General features: G+C 37.2%; 1 protein-coding gene across 5 annotated transcripts in view; it reads right to left on the bottom strand.

Moving 5' to 3' along the window:
• SLC16A7 (solute carrier family 16 member 7) overlaps window positions 1–26300 on the bottom strand; it is a 255680-nt gene that overhangs the window by 121644 nt on the left and 107736 nt on the right. For all 5 annotated transcript variants that reach the window (XM_081586803.1, XM_081586801.1, XM_081586799.1 and 2 more), the window contains one exon: window positions 10612–10709. The gene's annotated coding sequence lies outside the window, so the exon portion shown is untranslated. The remainder of the gene's footprint in view (window positions 1–10611; window positions 10710–26300) is intronic.

Genomic DNA, 26300 nt, shown 5'->3' on the forward strand with positions numbered 1-26300 from the left:
ATTGGTGTGTTTTTAAACCACATATTCAATAGGGTCATGATATAGTTTGTAAGTATCCAATTGCTAGAGAAAACCTAGGGAGTCAGAAAACAGGCACAGACAAACTATTCCGATAGTTCTAACAATGTGTGATTAAAAACTATAAAAGAGGGACTTTCCTGGTAGTCCTGTGGCTAAGACTCCTTGCTCCCAAAGCAGGGGGCCTGGATTCAATCCCTGGTCAGGGAACGAGATCCAGCATGCTGCAATTAAAGATTTATCATGTCACAGCTAAAACCTGGCACAGCCAAATAAATAAAACAAAATAAAATATTAAAAGAAACTATGTAAGGAATTATGGCCTGTTGCTCCTGGCCTCTGTGTGCAGGGCACTAGACAGAGTACATAGATCCTGCCGCCCTGCCTGACTCTACTCCTGGAAGCTCTGCTATTTCAGGATCATTGTTTCTTCCCCACTTTCCCAGGAAAGCCTTGAAGAGACAGAAGTTATCCATTGATATTAGGAGGTGAGTAAAATATGTTGGCTGAATTAATTAATATATTGTGCCTTGCAATATAGTTATTGTGGCCAAAATCTAAAAAGTGAATCAAATATACGATCCTACCAGGCCTTGGGAACATACACCACATCACTGCTAGACACAGTGAATGTGCCACTGACAGAGTAGCAGTTTCTAACCATCAAGTTCAGAGGCTTCCCTCTTCACAGAACGTCTTTGAAAATTCATACGAGGTTTTTCTCACTTGCAAAGTAGTTTTTTTTTTTTAATCTAAGACATTTTTGTATAGGATGTTGCATACTTTTCTTGGTACCAAGAAATATGCATCCTTAAACAGTGACATCAAAACAAGAGACTCACAATACTAGCTAAAACAGAAAGACAAACAAGTTGAAGGAATGAATTGCTATAGGATATTCAATGGGTGAATTTAACTCAGATGACCATTATATCTACTACTGTGGACAAGAATCCCTTAGAAGAAATGGAGTAGCCATCATAATCAACAAAAGAGTCTGAAATGCAGTACTTGGATGCAATCTCAAAAACAACAGAATGATCTCTGTTCATTTCCAAGGTAAACCATTCAGTATCACAGTAATCCAAGTCTATGCCCCAACCAGTTATGCTGAAGAAGCTGAAGTTGAACTGTTCTATGATGATCTATAAGATCTTCTAGAACACTCAAAAAAAAAATGTCCTTTTCATTATAGGAGACTGGAATGCAAAAGTAGGAAGTCAAGAAATACCTGGAGTAACAGGCAAATTTGGCCTTGGAGTACAGAATGAAGTAGGGCAAAGTCTAATAAAGTTTTCCCAAGAGAACACACTGGTCATAGCAAATACCCTCTCCCAACAACACAAAAGAACACTCTACACATGGACATCACCAGATGGTCAATACCAAAATCAGATTAATTATATTCTTTGTAGTCAAGGGTGGAGAAGCTCTATATAGTCAGCAAAAACAAGACCAGGAGTTGACAGTGGCTCAAATCATTAACTCCTTATTGCCAAATTCAGACTTAAATTGAAGAAAGTAGGGAAAACCACTAGACCAGTCAGGTATGACTTAAATGAAATTCCTTACGATTATATAGTGGAAGTGACAAATAGATTCAAGGGATTAGATCTGATAGAGTGCCTGAAGAACTATGGGCAGAGGTTCATGACATTGTACAGGAAACAGGGAACAAGATCATCCTCAAGAAAAAGAAATGCAAAAAGGCAAAATGGTTGTCTGAGGAGGCCTTACAAATAGCTGTGAAAAGAAGAGAAGTGAAAGGCCAAGGAGAAAAGGAAATACATATACCCATTTGAATGTAGAGTTCCAAAGAATAGCAAGGAGAGATAAGAAAGCCTTCCTCAGTGATCAATGCAAAGAAATGGAAGAAAACAACAGAATGGGAAAGACTAGAGATCTCATCAAGAAAATTAGGAATACCAAGGGTACATTTCATGCAAAGATGGGCACAATACAGGACAGAAATGGTATGGACCTAACAGAAGCAGAAGATACTAAGAAGAAGTGGGAAAAATACACAGAAGAACCATACAAAAAAGATCTTCACGATGCACAGAATCACGATGGTATGATCACTCACCTAGAGCCAGACATCCTGGAGTGCGAAGTCGAGTGGGCCTTAGGAAGCATCACTACAAACAAAACAACTGGAGGTGATGGAATTCCTGTTGAGCTACTTCAAATCCTAAAAGATGATGCTGTGAAAGTGCTGCACTCAATATACCAGCAAATTTGGAAAACTCAGCAGTGGCCACAGGATAGGAAAACGTCAGCTTTCATTCCAATCCCAAAGAAAGGCAACACCAAAGAATGCTCAAAGTACTGCACAATTGCACTCATCTCACACGCTAGCAAAGTAATGCTCAAAATTCTCCAAGCCATTCTTCAACAACACGTGAACCATAAACTCCCAGGTGTTCAAGCTGGATTTAGAAAAGGCAGAAGAACCAGAGATCAAATTGCCAACATCTGTTGGATCATAGAAAAAGCAAGAGAGTTCCAGGAAAACATCTACTTCTGCTTTGTTGACTATGCCAGAGCCTTTGACTGTGTGGATCACCACAAACTGTGGAAAATTCTTAAAGAGAGGGGAATACCAAACCACCTGACTTGCCTCTTGAGAAATCTGTACACAGGTCAGAAAGCAACAGTTAGAACTGGACATGGAACAACAGACTGGTTCCAAATAAGAAAAGGAGTACTTCAAGGCAGTATATTGTCACCCTGCTTATCTAACGTATATACAGACTACATCATGAGAAACGCCAGGCTAGATGAAGCACAAGCTGGAATCAAGATTGCCAGGAGAAATATCAATAACCTCAGATATGCAGATGACACCACCCTTATGGCAGATAGCAAAGAGGAACTAAAGAGCCTCTCGATGAAAGTGAAAGAAGAGAGTGAAAAAGTTGGCTTAAAACTCAACATTCAGTAAACTAAGATCATGGTATCTGGTCCCACCACTTCATGGCAAATAGATGGGAAACACTGGAAACGCTGACAGACTTTATTTTCTTGGGCTCCCAAATTACTGCAGATGGTGACTGCATCCATGAAATTAAAAGACACTTGCTCCTTGGAAGAAAAGCTATGATCAACCTAGACAGCATATTAAAAAGCAGCAACCTTACTTTGCCAACAAACATCCATCTAGTCAAAGCTATGGAAAAACCAGTAGTCATGTATGGATGTGAGAGTTGGACTTAAAGAAAGCTGAGGACCAAAGAATGATGCTTTTGAACTGTGGTGTTGGAGAAGACGCTTGAGAGTCCCTTGGACAGCAAGGAGATCCAACCAGTCCATCCTGAAGGAACTCAGTCCTGAATGTTCATTGGAAGGACTAATGTTGAAGCTGTATCTCCAACACTTTGGCTACCTGATGTGAAAAATTGGCTGATTTGAAAAGACCCTGATGCTGAGTAAAATTGAAGGTGGGAGGAGAAGGTGATGACAGAGGATGAGATGGTTGGATGGCATCACCGACTCAATGGCCATGAGTTTGAGTAAATTCCAGGAGTTGGTGATGGACAGGGAAGCCTGGCATGCTGCAGTCCATGGGGTAGCAAAGAGTCAGACATGGCTGAGTGACTCAACTGAACTGAACTGATGCAAAATTTGCCCCCATTGACATATTCATGATAATGAGAGCAGACAAGAGGAGAGTCATATAAAACTACAAAATTTTAATCTATTTTATAAAAATTATAAATGAAGTATAACCTTTAAAAATTTGGATCACTATTTTGTACACTTAAACTTATGTTGTAAATAACTATACCACAATTTAAAAAGAAAAAAGGAAAATATAGCTTTAAAATTATGTTAAATAACAAATTATGAAATCAAGGGAATTTAGTTGGATTAAAATGTCTCTAGCAGTGTACGAGGGCTCCACTGTCTCCACAATCTCACCATCACTTGTTATTGACTTTGATTACAGCTGTCCTAATGAGTATGAAATGGTATCTCAGTGTGATTATTTTAAATTAATTTTTATCAGGGTACAGTTGTTTTATGATGTTGTGTTAGCTTCTACTATACTGCAAAATGAATCTGCCGTACATATACATATATCTCCTCCTTCTGAACTTCCTTCCCATTCAGGTCACGGTGCAGCTACTGTGGAGAAGAGTTGACAGTTTCTTAAATGTTAAACATAGAATTATCATATGATCCAGCAATTCCACTCCAAGGCATACACTCAAGAGACGTGAAAACATGTCCACACAGAAATTGTACTCAAATATTTATAGCAGCATGATTCATAAAAGGCAAAGAATGGAAATAATCCAAATATCCATCAATTGATGAATGGATAAGCAAATTGAATCTACCATACAGTGTAATATATTATTCATCTGTAGAAAGGAATGTAGTACTGTAACATGCTACAACATGAATGAACCTTGAAAACATAATACTAAGCAAAATAATCTAGTCACAGAAGACCACATGTTATATTATTGCATTTATATGAAATATCCAGACAAGAAAATATATAGCGATAAAGAAGATGAGCGGTTGCTTAGAGCTAGGGGGTAGGGGAATCAGGACATGAGAGTTGTCAGGTTAGGAACCGTTTTGGAGAATGAAAGTGTCCTAAAATTGATTATGGTGATAGCTGCATAGCTGTGAATGTACTAAAAGTCATCAGATTGTGTACTTTTAAATGGGTGTATTGGATGCAATTTGAATTATGTCTCAGTAAAGTTGTTCAAAAACAGTCCCAGCACTCTAACAAACAAACAAAAAAATGCTTCTACCCCAAAGGCATTCCTCCAGAGGTTTTGGACACTCTTCTATCTATAAATGAAAAAAAGAGTATGAGTCTAGAGAATACAGTATTTAAGGAATGAAAGTAATAATAATAGCAATAGCTAATACAGATGTATATATAGCCCCTGCATTTGCGTGTGTGCTCAGTCATGTCCAACCCTTTGCGACCCCATGGACTGTAAGCCAACCAGATTCTTCTGTCCATGGTATTTCCCAGGCAAGAATACTGGATTGGATTGCCATTTCCTTCTCCAATATAGCCCCTACCATATGCCAAATACCATTTTAAGTACTTGAAATGTAAATTAACAGTTAGTTCTCACAGCAGCCCTATGAAGAAGATGCTTTTACTGTCTTTGTTTCACAGATGAAAAATTGAATGCTCTGGAAGTTTATCATTACAGGCATTCCCTGTTGATACTGCAGTTCAGTTCCAACCACCACGATAAAGCAAGTATCAAAATAAAGCAAGTTACATAGGCAGTGCCCACAAAAGTTAAGCTTACACCATACTATAGTCTATTAAGTGTGCAATAGCAGCATTATGTCTAAAAAATGTACACACCTTAATTTAAAAATACTTCATTGCTAAAAAATGCTAAATCATCATCTGAGCCTTTAGTAAGTTGTAATGTTTTCTCTTGTGGAGGGTTTAAAATATTGCGAGAATTACGAATATGTGACACAGAATCACACAGTGAGCAAATGCTGTTGGAAAAAGGGTGCCTAGAATTGCTCCATGCAGGGTTGCCCCCAAACCTTCAATTTGTAAAATATACAATATTTGAGAATCTCTATAACGTAAAGCTCAATAAAATGAAGTATGCTTGAAGTAAGAATCAGAGGCGGGATCTGAACTCATATACTCAGGATCCATAGCCTGTGCTCTTAACTAAAGGAACAGGCAGGGACAAGTCAATTCCCCGAGGAAATCATGTAGCCAAAAGGAATCACATGACATATTAAACCTACCTCAACACCGCGACTGACCTCATTTCACCCTGGCAAAAAAAACTCTGCTCTCAAGCTTCATTGCCTAATCTCACAGTGTCAGACTGTGTTAGTTTTCTACAGCTGCTGTGATAAGCCATCAGAAACTTAGCGGCTTATAATAACCCAAATTTATTATCATGGTTCTGGTGATCAGAAATCTCCCTGGGCTACAAGCAAGGTGTCAGCAGGAGGCCAAGGGAAGAATCTGTTTCCTTGCCTTTTCTAGTTCCTAAAAGTCGCCCATATTCTTGACTTGTGGCCACATTCCTCCATGCTCAAACCACCACCACTGGGCTGAATCCTTTGTGTGCTCTTATTTCATTGATCAGACCCCGGGTGAGTACAATGGACCCCTGTAGATTATCAGGGATAATCATAAGGTCATCTGAAGAGCAGCCTTAATTCTACCCTGCCTTGTAACAAAACATTCACAGAGTGAAGGGATTATGATGTGGGGAGCCATCATTTTGACCTTATTCTGCCTACCACCAGGACATACAAAGATGTGTTCATGAAATTCAGATTGAAAGCAGAATATAATCATACAGTTGTTCTAGGAACTGTTTCTAATAAACAGGTGAAACAATTTTGTAAATTCATCACAGTTCAGTCACTCAGTCATGTCCAACTATTTGTGACCAAATGGACTGCAGCATGCCAGGCTTCTCTGTCCATCACCAACTCCCAGAGCATACTCAAACTAATGGCCATCGAGTCGGTGATGCCATCCAACCATCTCATCTTCTGTCATCACCTTTTCCTCCTGCCATTAATCTTTCCCAGCATCAGGGTCTTTTCCAATGAGTCAGTTCTTCATGTGAGGTGGCCAAAGTATTGGAGTTTCAGCTTCAGCATCAGTCCTTCCAGTGAACATTCAGGACTGATTTCCTTTAGGATGGACTGGTTGGATCTCCTTGCAGTCCAAGGGACTTTCAAGAGTCTTCTCCAACACCACAGTTCAAAAGCATCAATTCTTCGGTGTTCAGCTTTCTTTATGGTCCAACGCTCACATCCATACATGATTACTGGAAAAACCATAGCCTTGACTAGATGGATGTTTGTTGGCAAAGTAATATCTCTGCTTCTTAATAAGCTGTCTAGGTTGACCATAGCTTTTCTTCCAAGGAGCAAGTGTCTTTTAATTTCATGGCTGCAGTCACCATCTGCAGTAATTTGTGAGCCCAAGAAAATAAAGTCTGTCAGTTTCCATTGTTTCCCCATTTATTTGCCATGATTGATGGGACAGGATGCCATGATCTTAGTTTTCTGAATGTTGAGTTTTAAGCCAACTTTTTCACTCTCTTCTTTCACTTTCATCAAGAGGCTCTTTAGTTCTTCTTTGCTGTCTGCCATAAGGGTGGTGTCATCCACATATCCGGAGAAGGCAATGACAACCCACTCCAGTATACTTGCCTGGAAAATCCCATGGACAGAGGAGTCTGGTGGGCTGCTGTCCATGGGGTCGCGAAGAGTAGGACAAGACTGAGTGACTTCACTTTCACTTTTCACTTTCACACGTTGGAGAAGGAAATGGCAACCCACTCCAGTGTTCTTGCCTGGAGAATCCCAGGGACGGGGAAGCCTGGTGGGCTGCCATCTGGGGGGTCACACAGAGTAAGACACGACTGAAGCGACTTAGCAGCAGCAGCAGCAGCAGCACCTGCATATCTGAGGTTATTGATATTTCTCCCGGCAATCTTGATTCCAGTTTGTGCTTCATCCAGTCCAGCATTTTGTATGACATACTCTGCATAGATGTTAAATAAACTGGGTGACAACATACAGCCTTGACATGCTCCTTTCCCAATTTGGAACCAGTCTGTAGTTCCATGTCCAGTTCTAACTGTTGTTTCTTGACCTGCATACAGATTCCTCAGGAGGCAGGTAAGGTGGTTTGGTATTCCCCTCTCTTCAAGAATTTTCCACAGTTTGTGGTGATTCACACAGTCAAAGGCTTTGCCATAGTCAATAAAGCAGAAGTAGACGTCTTTCTGGAACTCTCTTGCTTTTTCTATGATCCAACGGATATTGGCAATTTGATCCCTCGTTCTTCTGTCTTTTCTAAATCCAGCTGGAACATCTGGAAGTTCTCAATTCACATACTGTTGAAGCCTTATTTGGAGAATTTTGAGCATTACTTTGCTACCGTGTGAGATGAGTGCAACTGTGCAGTAGTTTGAACATTCTTTGGCGTTGCCCTTCTTTGGGATTGGAATGAAAACCAACATTTTCCAGTCTTGTGGCCACTGCTGAGTTTTCCAAATTTACTGGTATATTGAGTGCAGAACTTTAACAGCATCATCTCTTAGGATTTGAACAGGAATTCCATCACCTCCACTAACTTTGTTTGAAGTGATGCTTCTTAAGGACCACATGACTTCACATTCCAGGATGTCTGGCTCTAGATGAGTGTCTATGAGTCCCCAGTGGAGGCGTGGGTCAACAGTGCCCTGCTGCAGGGTCATGGCACTGAATGCAATGGTGCAGGCATAAGTCCTTTTGAAGGAGGTCACCATTACTGCCATTACCCCTACCATAGTTTGGCCTCAGGGGGAACAACAGGGAGGGAACACAGCCCCACCCATCAACATAAAATTAGATTCAAGATTTACTGAGCATGGAATTGCCCATCAGAACAAGACCCAGATTCTTCCACAGTCAGTCTCTCCCATCAGGAAGCTTCCACAAGCCTCTTACAGAATGAAAACCACAATCACAGAAAATTAAACAAACTGATCACCATGGATCACAGCCTTGTCTAAATCACTGAAACTGTGAGCCATGCCATGTAGGGCCACCCAAGATGAAGGGGTCATGGTGGAGAATTCTCACAAAATGTGGTCCACTGGAGAAGAGAATGGCAAACCACTTCAGTATTCTTGCCTTGAGAACCTCATGCTGCTGCTGTTGCTGCCGCTAAGTCGCTTCAGTTGTGTCTGACTCTGTGCGACCCCATAGACAGCAGTCCACCAGGCTCCTCTGTCCCTGGGATTCTCCGTTCAAGAATACTGGAGTAGGTTGCCATTTCCTTCTCCATGAGAACCTCATAAACAGTATGAAAAGGCAGAAAGACAGGATACTGAAAGACGAACTCACCAGGTCGATAGGTGCCCAATGTGCTGCTGGAGAAGAGTGGAGAAATAACTCCAGAAAGAATGAAGAGATGAAGCCGAAGCAAAAAGAACGCTCAGTTGTGGATGGGACTGGTGATGGAAGTAAAGTCCGATGCTGTAAAGAACAATAATGCATAGGAACCTGGAAAGTTAGGTCCATGAATCAAGGCAAATTGGAAGTGGTCAAACAGGAGATGGCAAGAGTAAACATAGACATTTTAGGAATCAGTGAACTAAAATGGACCGGAATGGACAAATTTAGTTCAGATGACCATTATATCTACTACTGTGGGCAAGAAACCCTTAAAAGAAATAGAGTAGCCCTCATAGTCAACAAAAGAGTCAGAAACGTTGAACTTGGATTAAATCTCAAAAATGACAGAATGATCTCTATTTGTTTTCAAGGCAAACCATTCAATATCACAATTATCCAAGTCTATGCCCCAACCACTAATGCCGAAGAAGCTGAAGTTGAATGTTTCTGTGAAGACCTACAATATGTTCTAGAACTAACACCAAAAAAAGATGTCCTTTTCATCATAGGGGAGTGTAATGTAAAAGTAGGAAGTCAAGAGATATCTGGAGTAACAGTGAAGTTTGGCCTTGGAGTACAAAATGAGGCAGGGCAAAAGCTAACAGAGTTTTTCCAAGAGAACACACTGGTCATAGCAAACACCCTCTTCCAACAACACAAGAGATGACTCTACACATGGACATCACCAGATGGTCAATACCAAAATTCATCACAATACTCTTACAATTAAAGTAGTCAGCAAACCAAATGCAAAAAGGAAGTTTCACCAATTAAATATAGTTTCTGAAAAGCATATGGACTGGTTAGAAGAACATCCAACTTCAAATTCTCTCTCTTTCTAGTTATGCAGTTTTGAGCAAGACACTGACAGTGCTGAGCATTAGTTTTCTCATCTGCACAGTAAGGATAATAATCCCTGACCTGCTTTACACCAGGATTGCACTAAGGGTCAAACTAAATTAAATCTTTGCAAGTAGTAAAGCCTCATACAAATAAAATACGAATGAGAAATCTGAACATAATCATTTTTGTTCAAGATACAGTTATTTTTAAAGGATGCATACGACAAAGACAATAAGAAAAAATAAAATACTTAAAGTCTCCACATTTATTTTAAAACCAACATTTATATTAGTAATAGTAACAAAACATACTTCTATTGTTATTATTATTGAAATTTATAACTTACTACCTTTATAATATCCTTTTAGTGAAGTAAGGGTTTATATTTAGCTCTATTTTATGTACAGAGAAACTGAAGCTTAATCTCTTGACTAAAATCACACAGAATATAGAGTCACAGAAGGACTAAAGGTTAAAAGTGTCAACTTTAAAATTGTTCTATTTTTGAAAGGGATGTAAATACCAGCCAAGCCAATATCCCCATTCACACTGAGTATGCATCCTAAGTAGCTTTAGTCATGTACAACTCTTTGCGACCCCACAGACTGTAGCCTGCTAGGCTCCTCTGTCCTTGGGATTCTCCAGGCAAGAATACTGGAGTGGGTTGCCATGCCCTCCTCAAGGGGATCTTCCCAACCCATGGACTGAACCCATCTCTTACATCTCCTGCCTTGGCAGGTGGGTTCTTTAAGATCCACCAATTCCACAGGCAGCATGATTTAGAATGACTCAGAAAAAATGTTACTACACATTGAGAGTACTCACAAGGTAGCTCTATCGGCACAGAGTCAAAAAGTCCTTTGGTTTCCAAGATTCCCGTGTCTAAGGTTGCCCAGGTGACCATCACATCTTCAGATTAACTCCTAAAAAAAAAATCAGAGAATGGCATAATCACTTAAATATTGAGATCCATGTAAAAAGAAAAATGAAAAAAATATCCAACTCTATCTCTGAAAGACCGGATAGCATGTAGCTTTCTGTTGTCCAGGGTGAAATTACTGTTTGCCTTTTCTAAATCTCCAAGGCTTTATTTCAAGCCCTTTTTTAGACAGGGACAGGTTTTCTCGTGAAATTACTTCACATCACCACTAACTCATTATAACTACTGTGCCTGCTTTTATATGTGCCTGCCTTTACATTATCCTGCAAAAACATCAAAGAGATTCACCTCAGTCCAGTGTATTTGGGACTTCAAAACTAACAATAGCTTGTCTTTAACTTTTTGAGACTTTTCGTTCCACTTTTGGTAGGATAATGAAAATGTGTGCGTGTATCTCTATGTTTATAAAGCAATAACTTGAAATTTTTACATAAATACATTAAGACTCTATTTACATTAAATTTATTCATTTAAAAACTGAGGAGAATTTCAGTAAGATTTTTGAGCTCTAACAATAAATCAGAAAATTTTGTAAAAGATCATCAAAATTTTACCATCAATTCTTGTATGTTCTTTGACTATATAGTCCTTAAAACAAGTTTTTGACTTTTCCATTCAATCCCCTTAATTGTAAAAAATAAAAGAGGATGTAGTAATATTTAACTACTGTATGACTACTAAATTAAGTCAGTTAATATTTGCAAAATGCTAACATAGTATTTGCAACTAAATAAGAAAAAAAGAAGAAGAATGTACTATGAACAATTACTATTAATAATAGTTGTCAGTTAAGACAGTGAAAAATATTAGTTTATATAGATGAATAAATATTAGTTCCTTGTTTATTCCTGACTTGAAAAATATAATATTTATTCACATACATGTCTTATTTGTCATATTATTAACAAACATAATTAAGGAACTTTCAGATATTATCCAGAAAAATCAGATTGTTTAATAGAGCATAGTGTAATGCAAAGATTATTGACAAAAGTAAAGACTAAGAGGAGAGAACATAGATAATACAATGTCATTGAGATAGCACTTGCAATGTCACCTGATTTGACTGGAGAACTTCGACATTGTAGTCTAAAATGGAAGGAATTTCAGGCTGGCAGTCAATCTGCTTACTGTGGAAGTTCCAAGACTATAATAAGCAGATTAGGCACATGTAACTGTCTCATTTAGTAACTATCCCATGAAAATCTGTCAATTCTACACATGAAGAGCTTCCTTATAGTGACAATTAAGTTCATTTGAATTTAGAATCAATATTAAAATATATTTTGCAAAATTACTGGTGTTGTTATACCACAATAGGGAAAATTTATATAATAAAGTTAACATGTTTAGGAACATAACATCTTATTACAATTAACTTAATTTTTTGCTTCAGTGACTACCACTGAAAATCCATCATTTTGGATTTAATTTCATGTGTAGACATGAAGGTATATTGGTATACTTTGATATAATTCATTTTTGTCCACAAATTACATTATTTATCCCCTGCTCCAATAATGTTACTAATATTTGAGAATAATGAAATAAGGAAGTTTATTTTCTTTCCTTTGTATCTTAAGTATAAAATTATTTTAACAGTTTGAGTTTAGAAATTCCCTGATTTTACTCTAGAATATCAGAATATCAGAATTATCTTAATTTATAGGATTTTGTTGTAAAAAATGGGGCAACAAAAGTTTTCTCATTTGTTTTAATGTATACTTTTATTATTTTTGTTTTTAAACAGAAATAGGCCATAAGCCATAAAAGGTAAGTGCTTGTGAGCTGATATGTGTTTAAAAAAGAGGACTAATTTGACGGTCATATAATCATATCCACTAAATAAACAATTTTTTTAAGAGAGTAGTTAAAGTGAAATAAAATGCTTTCTATTTGTTTTGGCATGCTTTTTGACCTTCTGAGTAACCTTTACCTTGTATAAAAGTTAGTATACGTGACCTTCTGAAACATGCATGTCTAAATCACAGAGAAGTTTGACAAAGGTTTTTACTTACTAACAAAAAACTATATTATAGGTCCCTTACTATAAAACCCATGTGCCCCAACTAAGACCCAGTGCAGCCAGTTCAGTTCAGTTCAGTTGCTCAGTAACTGAGCGACTTAGTTGGGGCATGTGAGATCTAGTTCCCCAACCAGGGACTGAACCTGGACACCCCTGCATTGGGAGCACAGTTCTCTGATTAATTACACGGAAAATCAACACAAATAAGAAATGGTGGTCCAGTGGCTAAGACTCCGCTCCCAAAGCAGGAGTGCCCAGGTTTAATCCCTGATCGGGGAACTGGATCTCATGTGCCCCAACAAAGATCCAGTGCAGCCAAATAAATATTGAAAAATAAATAAATAAATAACAGGAATGTCTAAGTCCCTGGAAAGTTGTGTTAATATCTAATATCTTTTCCAATTATCAGGTAGAAAAATATAATTTTTAATTTTGTAATTTCAGAGGCCATTATTTAGGTGATTAAGTGGTCATACTTTTTAGAAAAAAACAGCAGCTATTTCAGTATTTTAATATTCCAGGGTGTCATGAAGTTCTATGTCCAGAGTATGGTCATCTCATAATTAATAACTTAAATTTGAATCTTTTTTGCAACTAAAATGCATTACCCAGGGTTCATGATCTTTTCTAACTCATGAGCAAATCTTAATTAAGACAAATAAAATATATTTTTATAAAAATTCTTATTAAAGAGGCTAATAACTCATGATGTAGAGGAAGAAAATATATTATTCATATTTACACATGGTTGGTTATTCCCTCTTGAGTGATAAAAGTTAAAAAATTACATTAACTAAAATAGGTAATTTTACTGATATATTTGACAGAATGGTCAAGAGAATCTATTTTAGAAAACAGCAGATAAACCTACTTTCCCAGGAGAGTGTTTTCTCCTTTAACTTAACAGCATCACCCAATTATATTTGTAAATATTCAGTGTTCATTAGGGCTTAAGAAAAAGTTCCTTGAATGAATTATTCATAAATACTTCAATCATAATTCCATACTTTATGCTAGTAGTTAGCATTAGTAATAAAGCAAAAAATAACTGAGAACCCACCTATTATTTTCTTTTAAATCTCTTTCTCCTTTCCTTTCCTCACAAGCACAGAAAGCATGTTTGTTTCGGAAGCAAATAGCAAATACTACAAAAGGAGAACTTAAAGTGAGAGATAACGATTGAGGCAAAAATGTAAAATCACATCAGCTGATAAGGGGCTGACTGACCCAAGGTTGAAGAATTGGAGGGCATTAGGACAAAGCTAAAGAATAACAGTCCTTCTGCTGTTAAGTGACAGGCATGAGACTCCACGTCATACTCTTAAATACTCAAAAACAAATCCACTATTTTAAGTTTACACAACCACCAAAGGTGATCTCTGAAAGTCACAGGAGGCAGATTCTCCAAAGCCTTGTAACATACAACCATAGAAACACTATTTACAGCTACTGTCTGTAGTCATTTTCATGGCCAACTTCAAGTAATTCTATTGTGCTCCTTAACACGTAGTATAACCTAAAATCTATAAACAAGCACAACAAAATTACATAAGTAGAATTCAAGGAAATGACTTAAACAATCTTAGAATAAACAAAAAGTGAGAAAATAGAAGAACCGAAATTTGTGATTGTAGAACTTCAGTAAAAATATTGAAGGCACAATTCTTGTTCACATATCTTTGTTATGGAGATGTAAATCACCTGCCCTTCTAATTGAGAAGTCAAAGATGAGAGAAAAATCAGTATTAAAAACAAATATAATTTCTTCAAGTATTGTACTGAAAACTAACCATGACTAAGGTTGAATCCAAAACACATTACAAAAGCATAATATCTTAATCAGCTTGTCTTATTGGTGTCACCATACTTAGTTTACCATACTTTTATAATGCAAGTTGAGGTGGCTATGAGGTGGACTGGCATGGGGAAATGTGAAGAAAGCCAAACATATAGCAGTTCCTATTAGCCTCTGTCTTCCCTAGAGCCAAATTTACATTTATATTTTATTCTCTGAAACAAAAGTGTACACTAGAGCCTTTAGCAACATTATTTTTAAGTATGATTAGCATGGACAAATACATATGGTGCCTTAAACGATGTGCTTCAAAGACCTCCAACTAGATGGAGTGTAATTGACCACAAGGGCACATGCTGCTGAGATCTGAGCACCCATTATTGGATTTGCACAGAATCCACACTTCCCACACGTTTCTCCCAGCCTGCACCTGAGCAGACCTGACATGAAAGCAGATGGTCTCTGGGATATATGGAAGCCTCTAATGGCTGGTTTTGGCTGGAGGCAGGGGGTGGTGGGCTCCCACATAGCATTGCCTCGTATATGTTGGGCGTTCAATAGTTATTTGGGGGGAAAATAAACCATCGTTGTTATTGAGATGTCAAAGCCCAGATTGCTGCATAAACATAAAAACAAATTAAACTCAGTGTGAAACTTAGTTTTAAGATGATTTTTCGGCTTCCTAATGCAATTCCAGCAAATGTGTTAGAAAACTGCAGAGACAGAGTTTTGTCCCAGGTAAATATAACCTCTGATAGAGATGTCTAAAAGTTAAATGGGCTGCTATAATCCTCTTGATTATTCTAGCATTCCCATTTTATAGAACAGGGAACACTAGGCTTGGAGAAGCCAAGTTTTTAGGATTACACAATGTTAGGGGCAGGAGCCAAGATTCCAACCTCAATTTTGCTCACGCTTTCCAAACTACCCTACAGTTAGAAGATATATCTTTCATTAAAAGACCTTGCATGCCTGCATCAAAGAGTGGATGGACGATGTGATGTGTAAAACCACTTCCAATGCTAAATTATGATGAATTTTTTGAGAATATCCACTTGATGATGTCGTATCTCCTTTATTTTCTATATGCCACCTTTCTTTTCCGTACAGTGTAGAACAAGTGAATCTACAGATCCCATTTAAAGTTCTTGATTTCCGTTACAGTTATGCAATGCTTAGGTACGACTATGTTGTTTTTAAATATAGCAATGGAAATTAACATCATTAAGCAAGCCTCTGTCCTAATAATCAAAAGATGCTACACAAACCTAAATACTAAATATTAGACAATATTATATTTTTAAGTAAAATATTATTAAGCAAGTGACACAATCAGAAGCATAAATCCAGTTATTTTTAATCCAAAACTTGTACTGAATTGACTGACCGATAAGGTATATCCGTTACTCAACACCTACAGAAATGTGAACAGTGCCACACTCACTTACTCAAATATTAATATGGTTGAAGTCAGATCACCGCACTCTTTGGAATCAAAATAGTGAAATACCTTTAAACCAAAGTTCTATTTACAAATTTGAAGCCATCAAATTCTACAATGCCTCTGTCTCTCATACTCTCATGCCCTTAATAAACTGTTTCCTCTAATCTCTAATCCTCTTTCTCAGTCTCTTGCTCACACAACTACACTGCTATGTATTTTTCCCTTTTGGTTCATACTCTCCACCCTACCACACTCCTCTTAATGTCCTTCCTAATATTTTTCACTGAATCCTCTAGAGCTCCCTTTTTTTTTTTCAAATAACTTACCTAATTTCTAACCTAGACATTGCATTCTCTATGATCTTTTCTCCTTGAAGACCTGACTTAGATTGAGTCCTCTTGAATACTTGCTAATTCCATATCTTTAGGTCCAGAACAGAGGCTCAGCACAAACCTAGTTCTACTCTACATTTTACCGTTACTTTTCAGTTCACACAAGGAAATTTTTCTTCACTTAAGTTCATTTCACCAAGCTATACCATCCAGAAAACTAGGACCTAATATCCTTCAGACTGTTTCTTCAAAATCCATTTCTCTTCACTCCAAAGTCACACCATAATCAATATTCATAATCAATAACCATGTACTACAATCAGTAACCTAGCCAGAGAAACTGTGACCTCCACATCTACTCTCCTTTCAGTAACTCACTTACAACTTGAAGCTAATGGGCCCTCTTAATGCTTCTACTACCGAAGTCTTAAACATCGACTTTCCAATTCCCCATCATTTTCCTGTCCTTCAGACAACACTGAAAACATTATTTCTGTCAATTCTGTCCTGGAATTTCCTTGAAAGTTTCCCCTGTTTTGAGACTTATATCTTCTCCCAAGCTACTGACCCTTTTCTTTCTTTTTTTTTTTTTAATATTTATTTTTATTTATTTATTTGGCTGTGCGGGATCTTAGTCGTAGCACACAGAATCTTTGATCTTTACTTGCAGAATGTGAACTCTTAGTTGTGGCACGTGGAATCTAGTTCCCCAACCAGGGATCAAACCCCACCTCCCTGCATTAGGAGCTCAGAGTCTTAGCTACTGGACCACCAGGTAAGTCCCAAATTAGCCCTTTTCTAACCTTCACTTCTTTTGTACTCCGCTGCAATGTTAATTTTCATTCAAATTCCAGTTCTGCTACTCATTGGTAAAAATATCTTGGGAACATTACTTAACAGGATTCTGTTTGTCTTTTAAAAATGAGCATAAAACTTGTACTTCACAGGAAAGGAGGGGACAAATGTGGCAATGTCTGTAATGTACTAAGCACAATTCCTAGCACATCAAGTACTCAATAAATATTAACATCACCTTTAATCATCAATGTTCTCAAGTCACTCACATCTTTGTCTTCTGGCAACAAGGAGCCTGGAACTTCTAAACTCAAAATGGGCACTGCAATTACAGTACTAAGTAGAGTTTTAAAAAACATGAATTAACCTCACAAGTTGATGCCAATATACATTCATAGATTTCACTTTTTAACAGGACTCTCAATGGCTTTCCCGTAAGCTTTTTTCATATCTCTTGGTACGTTCATCTCCTTTCCAATGTGGTTCTAAACACCTTCCTTTCTCTTCAAGTTTCCCAACCACCCTGTCATCTGTCAATCTGTGGTTGACCAGGTTTCTCATTTGCAAAGAAAATGAAAACCATCAGATCAGGCATGAAATGCCATAAATGTGTTCTTATCCGTGCACACTCTGTATCCCCTGTGAGTCCTTCATTCATTCCCTCCTGCCCTGGTAGTAGAGGTAAGCCCCTTCCTGGTCACCGAATAGGCCCTCACCTAATATATGATAAGTTCTTCCTGTCCGTGGATGGTTTTGCCATCTGATTTGACCCCTTCGTTCTCCTCTCCTGTCATTTCTTCCCTTGCACTATATATTCTAACCACACTGAATTCCGTTTTCAGCTCAACCCATGCTATTTTGTATCTTCCTGTCTTTACTGCCTTAGCAGTTGCCAGTGCATATCAAGGAGTCCTTTTCTCACTTTTCTATTAGCAAAGTTCCTATTCGTTCTTCAAGACCCAACTGAACAATTCCTCTGTTGTGAGAGGAGGGAAGACAGACAAGAGAGAGGACAACTGAAAAGTATTGACAGGAGAAGGAACTCCCAGGAAAGGTGGTAATAGGGAAGCCTCACAGTATCTCACAATAGAGTTGATAGATGATAATGAGTTTTAATTATGATATCGGATTTCTTGCTTTCTTCTATCTTTAACACATATTTCCACTTATTTCATGAAAAACATTTCAATGGCTCTCTGACAGCTAATAAATAGAGTCCTCAGCCTTTCAAATTTACAGATAATTATAAAAATATCTTCAACTGTCAGGAAATCACCAGATTTCCAATGGTTTATGAATAGACTTTGAAAGGAAAGGGCAGAAGGAAAAGTCAAACTAAACACACATTTGTTGGTGAGAAACTTAAAAAAAAAAAACAGAAATCATTGACTTTGATTTTTCTGCAATTTTCTCAAATTCCTTAAGTATCAGGTTCTTATAACATTATTATAATACAATCCTAAGGTAATGTCTGAAACTGAAATTTAGGCTGTCATAACCTTTGAATTACAATAAAGTCAGGACCTAAGTTGTTATTAACATCTGGTTAAGTTTCACATTTTTTTTTTTGCTTTGATTTGCTTGTCTTTTAAAAATGGTTTTGGTTGTTTATTTTGGCCATTCAGCTTTATTAGGTGCTAAAAGATATAAATTTTCCTATTTTACTGCTATTTAGATTTTATGCCAAATGTTAGCAATATATGAAGCCAAATATTCAAACTTAACAAGTACCTTCTCAAGGTACTATTTCAAAATCTCCCACATGCTTGGAGTTGCAGCAGAACAGATACTGCTTTCTCAAGGGCAGTGCAATAGTCAACTTCATGGATATTTATTATTTTGTGTGAACAGATGTAGGTCATTGCAGAGATAGCTCCAAAGTCACCTTCTAAAGTTGAAATACACATGTGAAATTTGGGAAAGTTTCAAAACCTGTTAGGTATACCATTGCAGTTTTCTTTAATTCACCAAAATTCCCTTTGTGCTGTGGAAAGGCTGCTGGAACACCGATGTTTTCAGACTGTTCGGCTTGATTACACTGCTGTGGTACCATTTATCTAGAGCTATTTTAAGCATCTTCTTAGGTTACAGTAAGCTATATTGTAAATCTAATTACATTTGCCCACAGTAAAGTAAGTACATGTGAACCCTGCTCTGTAATCTACTTAACAAAAGGCACTGTATTTTTCTTCATAGCATTTATCAAAATTGTTATTACATAGTTATTTATATTTCTAAATGCCTTTCTCTTCCACTATAAATTTCAAAAGGGCATTGAGCATGTTGTATACACAGTACTTCTGCTCAGTGCCTAGAGGGTCAATGAATGTTTGATGAATGAATGAATGAATGAGTGATCACATAAGAGATAACTGAATTATATACATTTATGCTTGACACTTTAAACACATGCTGAAAATGTATACATTCTTCAGAGACTCATTGGGGTATATTACAATGTAGTGCAACAAAGCACAAATTTTCAACTCAAGTGGAATGGATTTGGGACTTCCCTGGTAGTCTAGTGGTTAAGACCCCACACTCCCACTGCATGAGGCCCAGGTTCAGTCCCTGGTCAGGGAACTAGATCTTGTGTGCCACAGTGAAGACCCCACAACTAAGACCTGGCACAGTCCAAAAAAAAAAGAATAGAATAGAAGAATAAAACAAAAATTTTTTAAATGAAATGAAGTTAATGTTAGATCTGGCATTTAATTAATTGTGTGATCAAAGACAAGTGAAATGAGCTCTCTAACCCTCTGTTTACTTGTCTATAAAATGTGAACAATTGCAGTGGATTAAATATTAAAGATAACGCATTCAAAAGTATGCAGCACAGTCCACGGCATGGAGCAAAGTCTTAATGTGGTGGGTATTATCACTTATTAATATTTTATGTAGCTTTTAAGTGAATTATATAAATCTAAATTATCCAAGGGCTTTTAAAAATTGACAACATAAATCTAGTTTGAGCATATGCTAGCAGTGATAACTCATCAATAATTTACAATAATAAAATGAATTTTCCAACACTTTCATGTCTATTTTTCCAATTTTAAACTAGTTATTTTCAATTAAATTTCATCATTCTTTACTCTGTACACTCCTTACAAATTCTTCACAATCACTCAAGAATCCTTCTCTGTTGGTCTTCATAACAACAATCTCAATTCATCAGTTCAATTCTCTTGCCTAGATTGAATACTCTTCCCTAAGCAACTTTCATTTCATTATTGTCACTATATTGTCCCTGTATTTCATAACTTCAACCATTATCACAGTGGAAAAAGCAATCATTGCTGAAGTGTATTCTCCCTTCTGGACTATACTCTCTTCAAGGCTCTAATCTCTGCACAAAGAATTGGATCCAATCTAAATCTTTAGTTTTTATTCATCCCTTTATGAGCATATACTGAGCATGATCTATTCTCATCTGTAATAGATTTATGATCTATCCTATGTTGAAGAGCTAACATGTAAGATGATAGTATTAGGAGGCAGGGTCTTTGGGAGGTGATTAGGGATGGGATTCGTATGTGCCTGCGTGCTCCAGTTGTGTCAGACTCTTTGTGACCCACGGATTATAGCCTAACAGGCTCCTCTGTCCACGGAATTTTCCAGGCAAGAATACTGGAGTGGGTTGCCATTTTCTACTCCAGAGAATCTTCCCGACCCAGGGTTCGAATATTCATCCCTTTCATCTCCTGCATTGGCAGGCGTATTCTTGACCAACTGTGCCACCTGGGAAGCCCCAGGAATAGGATTAAGGTCCTTATAAAGGGACTCCGGAAAACTAACTCACCCCCTCAACATGTGAGGATACAAAGAATCAGCAGGCTGAAAGAGGGCCCTCACCTGACCATGTTGTACCCTGATCTCAGACTTCCAGCCTCCAGAACTATAAAAGACAAATTTCTGTTGTTTATAAGCTGTCCAGTCTGTAGTATCTTGTTACAGCCACCCAAAAGATCTTCAGCAGTCTACATGGTAGATACTGATCTACATGGTAGACACTGTGCTGGGTTAGACTGGTACAAAACAGAGCACAATAGAGTCTCTAGTATCAAAGAGCTCATAGACTAAATAGGGGATGCAAAACTAGAAACAAATAATTATGCAAATTGTGATAAGGGAAATACTATGCTCCTGGCTTTATGAAAACACAGAAATAACAATGCGTGTGGCTTTATGGTAACTAAACAGTTTCCGGTAAGTAAGCACATGGACAGAATCCTAGAGAAAGCAAAGTTTCTTAAAGGATAAGAAGGAATCAGTGAACTAAAAAGGCAAAAGGAAGTGCATTCCATGTCCAAGAGTTGGTATGAAGCACAGAAACAAATGACAGTGTAGTCATACAGGAAACACTAAGACAGCAAATTTATTTTCAACTCTTGTAAGATCAATTCATAAAGTATGATTCTAGCACTAAAATGCATAGGAAAGGCTGTATATTAGATTGTGTTTAAGTTAAAATAAATTACAGTTACAATTTAAAAGATCTGTAAATTCACTTTTTTTTCTTTACACCATTTAAAGTAATAATAGGTAATATCTGTTTGGTTAGATTTTATTCAGCACTTCAGGTTACCTGGAGAGACTATTGATACTCCAAAATGGTGAACTATTAGCATTACTGCAGATCTTCCCATCAAACAAAACTCCAAACTGCCTTTATTAGTACCATCTAGGAAAAGGCCAGAACGGCTCTCTGTAAAGAGAAGCTGACACACACAGGAAGGCACAATTGATAATGGTTTATTAAGCCCTAAGTTGTAGAAAAGCACTGGAATTGGCTCCCTCTTCTCACAAATGGACAAAGTAAGGACCAGCGATAACCGATAATGTTCAGTGACTCTCCCCAAATCAAAAGCACCCATGCTAAAATGACTCACTGGGATACAAGTAGAAAAGTCATAAAAGGAACATTCGAGGGAGGAGGGGAAAGACTAACTTTATCTCTATTCTCACATTTATATAATATGAGCCCTAGAAACTATTGCCCAGCTATAGAATAAATCTGGAACTATCAAAAATATTCCTTTTTAATACAAGTTTTGCATCCCATTAGAGCAGGGACTGGAGAAGCAATGGCACCCCATTCCAATACTCTTGCCTGGAAACTCCCATGGATGGGGGAGCCTGGTAGGCTACAGTCCATGGTGTTGCTAAGAGTCAGACAACTGAGCGACTTCATTTTCACTTTTCCCTTTCATGCACTGGAGAAGGAAATGGCAACCCACTCCAGTGTTCTTGCCTGGAGAATCCCAGGGACGGTGAAGCCTGGTGGGATGCCGTCTATAGGGTCGCACAGAGTCGGACACGACTGAAGCGACTTAGCAGCAGCAGCAGCAGCAGCAGAGCAGGGACTTCATTTTTGTTCATCACATTTTCCCCATCTCAAGCCAAGTAAGTTCTAAGAAATATTTTTGAATGAATGAATAATGCATGAATGCATGTTATGTAGAAGACTAGACTCAGGAGAATTTGGCAGCAAATCAACACACAATGTTTCTCCCCTAGTAGGGGATACAAACAGACAAATTTAAAGGATTGCTTTGTATGAAGCAATTTTTTTTTTACAGTATCATAGGAATAAGGGGTTGGAAGAAATGGTTCCTTTAGCTAATGTGATTAGAGGGAAGGCCTCTGCAATGGAAAAGGTAGGTACAGTATATAGATTTACTTAATATTTTGGATTTGCTATTTCAAGGTATAGCATATCCTGGAAACTACCACAGCTCCAATTTAAAGGCAGAGAAAAAGCTTAATGAGTTTATACAAGCTTGTTTCAAGTAATATGTATGTATATCAATCCACCTTTAAACAGTGCAGAGGGGTTAGGTACACTGAGCCTTCGTATGACTGAAAATCCCACTATAACCTATCAGCCTCTGTATTCCAAGTTCCTCTGTACTGGAGATTCCGTATCCACAGAGTCAACCAACCACAGATTGTGTAGTGTTCTAGTATGTATTTATTGAAAAAACTCCCTCTATAAGTGGACTTGAGCAGTTCAAACACCTATTATTCAAGAATCAACTGTACACACACATATTTAGATATGTGTGTATAGATATTACTAAAAAAATTTCTGTACAAATGTTGCCCTGAGTGTTTTGTTCAACTAGAAATCATTTTAGACTTCTCAATTTGCCCATATAAGTCATTTTTCATATACACAGCTCCTCACAAAAAAAATCCTGTACAACATTAATTTAAAGATTTCTGAGGAGACTATGCTTAAGCACCAAAATATTATTTAAAAAAATGTTTTTTGAGAAGACATTTAGAACATCAGGCTTTTCATTAGGTTGCCAAGATGAAAGGTGGGTATTTTCAGTTGTTAAATACATGGCAGCACTTGTATTTGATAGAGGCTGACAATGACTTTCATTATATCTGTCAGTCAAATGGTAAAAAAGAAAAAACAATCATTGAAATAAATCCTACACAATTGCAAACATTTGGCATGATAAGTGGTTTTAATAGCCAATGGTGGCATGGATCCTCATGTTATTTGGGTAGATAGAACCCAAGAGCATCTCAGAGAAAGCACTACATTATTTTCAGAATTTCAGTTATTTAATTTCTTCTAGCAAATGAAAGGAACAATCTCAGTGTTTGGAAAATGAAATTTGCAAGACTTTTTTTTTTTTTTTTTGGCTGCACCGGGTCTTAGTTGCAGCATGGGGATCTTTAGTTGCAGCGTGGCAACTCTTAGCTGAGGCATGTGGGATCTAGTTCCCTGACCAGAGATTGAACCCAGATCCCGTGCATTGGGAGCATGGAGTCTTGGTGACTGTACTACCAGGGAAGACCCCTAAAAATGAAATTCTGTGATTTCTTTTTCTGCAGAGTGCAGAGTTCAAGTTAATATACATTATTATTTCAAATGATAAAAAAGGGACATTTACCAAAATTTAAATAGAAAGTATCAATTGCAATCATAAAACCCACTCTCCCTCAAAAGTTAAATATTAAAAACAGAGTAAATCACAAATTTCCTTGTGGTCTGCTTATACAATTTTGTAAGTCTAATGCCTCTTCTGTTTCTAGTGGTATTTCTGAGTTTCCATACATGTGCTTTCATGCTCAGTCACGTCTGACTCTTTGCAACCCCATGGACTGTAGCCCACCAGGCTCATCTGTCCATGGGATTCTCCAGGCAAGAATACAGAAGTGGGTTGCCCTTTCCTCCTCTAGAGGATCTTCATGACCCAGGGATCAAACCTATGTCTCTTGCATTGGCAGGCAGATTCTTACTACTTGAGCCACTTGAGTTTCCTTATAAGCATTTAAATTTGGCACAAGGCTGAAAAATGTGTTAGCATCTGTAGATGATGCTCTAAGTAGGGATATGAATTGTGAGCCGCTGATGAGAACGAGCCAGTGACAATGACTGCCATTCTTTTTCGGCAAATCTGTCTTTTCCTACATCTCTTTGGCTACACAGCATGGTTTCAACATCGTCCCTATCATAAAGAGTTTGTGTTGTAGTTTTAGGTTGTCTTTGTGTTTGTTTTATTGCATATAGAATAAGACAGGAGCACAACAATACACTGCAGTAAACAAAAACTAATAGAACAAACTAAAAACTAATTTCCAGGATAGGGAATGATAAGATCAAAGAAAAATGGTAAGAACTGCAAGAGCGTTATGAAAAAGTAGCTCTCAACTCCTGGACTAAGTCTTAGAATTGCTAAAGAATCTTTGGAAAAAAAAATCAGCATGTTTTTAAAGTCTTCAAAGTCAAAGCCCATGAGCCAAAACGATTACAAAATTTGGTCAGGTGTGTCTCATTGAGTTGATACTTCCCAATGATAGATATTAGTAAAAACTGCATTGGATTGAGAAATACAATATCAGTATTTCAAGCTGAAAAAAGAACTATGTTCATTCAGATTATGTCAACAACTATGGTATAATAATGCAACTCATATGTTAATAGAAAAGCTATAAAAATATGAACACATGAAAATATCTTCGCTGTTGTTATAATCTGATATTCATAAAGTACTTAATACTACGTTTCTTATGTTAATTATAAGCAAACACAGCTAAGAGAGTTTCTAATTTACTTTTTAGAAACCTATAAACTCTTTTTATAAAAGACTATCATGGAAGAGGTTTTAATATTTATATTTGATGTACTGAGAAAACATTTAGTAATGTTTAATTCTAAGACATCCAAGAATTACTTATAGAATGTTTTAAGAATTAAGAGTCAGAATCTGTCTTTTCTCAGGCTAATCACTAACAAGCTATGCAAATTTGGAAAATTTAGTTAACTTTCTTAAAGTCAAATTTTCTTCTTTTCCAAAATGGAAATATCTCATAGGTCACTGAAATAATAAAATAATATACTACTTGCAGACAGCTTGGCACTTGATAACACATAGTATTATGAATAATATATTTTTTTAAAAATTATTAACCCACTGGAATACAACAAAAAAGACAGTATTATTTACAACTTTATATATATATTTTTAAAAACTTTTCCTCCAGGGACTTCCCTGGTGGTCCAGTGGTTAAGAATCTGCCTGCCAATGCAGGGTACACAGGTTCGATCTCTGGTTGGGGGATATTACACATGCCTCTGGGCAACAACTCCTGAACCCACACTCCTGTTTTCTACCACACAAGAGAAGCCTGTGTTTCACCACAAGAGAAGCCACCACAATGAAAAGCCTGCACACCACAACTAGAGTGTAGCCCCAGCTCACTGCAACCAGAGAAAGTTCGCACGAAGGAACAAAGACCCATTGCAGCCTAGATAGATAGATGATGATAGATAGACAATAGATAAAGAAAAATTTTTTAAAGTATTACTTATAAAAAAATTCTTCCTCTGTCTAGAATTGTAATTCCTATAAAATAAGAATCACAAGATTGGAAAATAATGGCAACTTTTAAAAAAGGCAGTGACTATTTCTATTTATAGGGTGATGCTAAGACAGAAAGGAGGAGGAAATGGAGAAAGAGAATGATAAAAGAGCAGAAAGGCAAAGAGGAAGAAATGACTAGTCACTATAAAATATCAGATTATTATTCTATTCAAAGTATTTGTGGAAAAAAATCCTCTTGTTCCCAAATGCATTCTGTTAATGTCTTTGAGCACGAGATATTTATGCAGGGTTCTATAGATTACAGATTAACATTTTATGTTATCCTAAATTTAT

The sequence above is a fragment of the Giraffa tippelskirchi genome, chromosome 4 (genome assembly GCF_054371585.1).
Source record: "Giraffa tippelskirchi isolate mGirTip1 chromosome 4, T2T-mGirTip1v1.2.pri, whole genome shotgun sequence".
Lineage (NCBI taxonomy): Eukaryota > Metazoa > Chordata > Mammalia > Artiodactyla > Giraffidae > Giraffa > Giraffa tippelskirchi.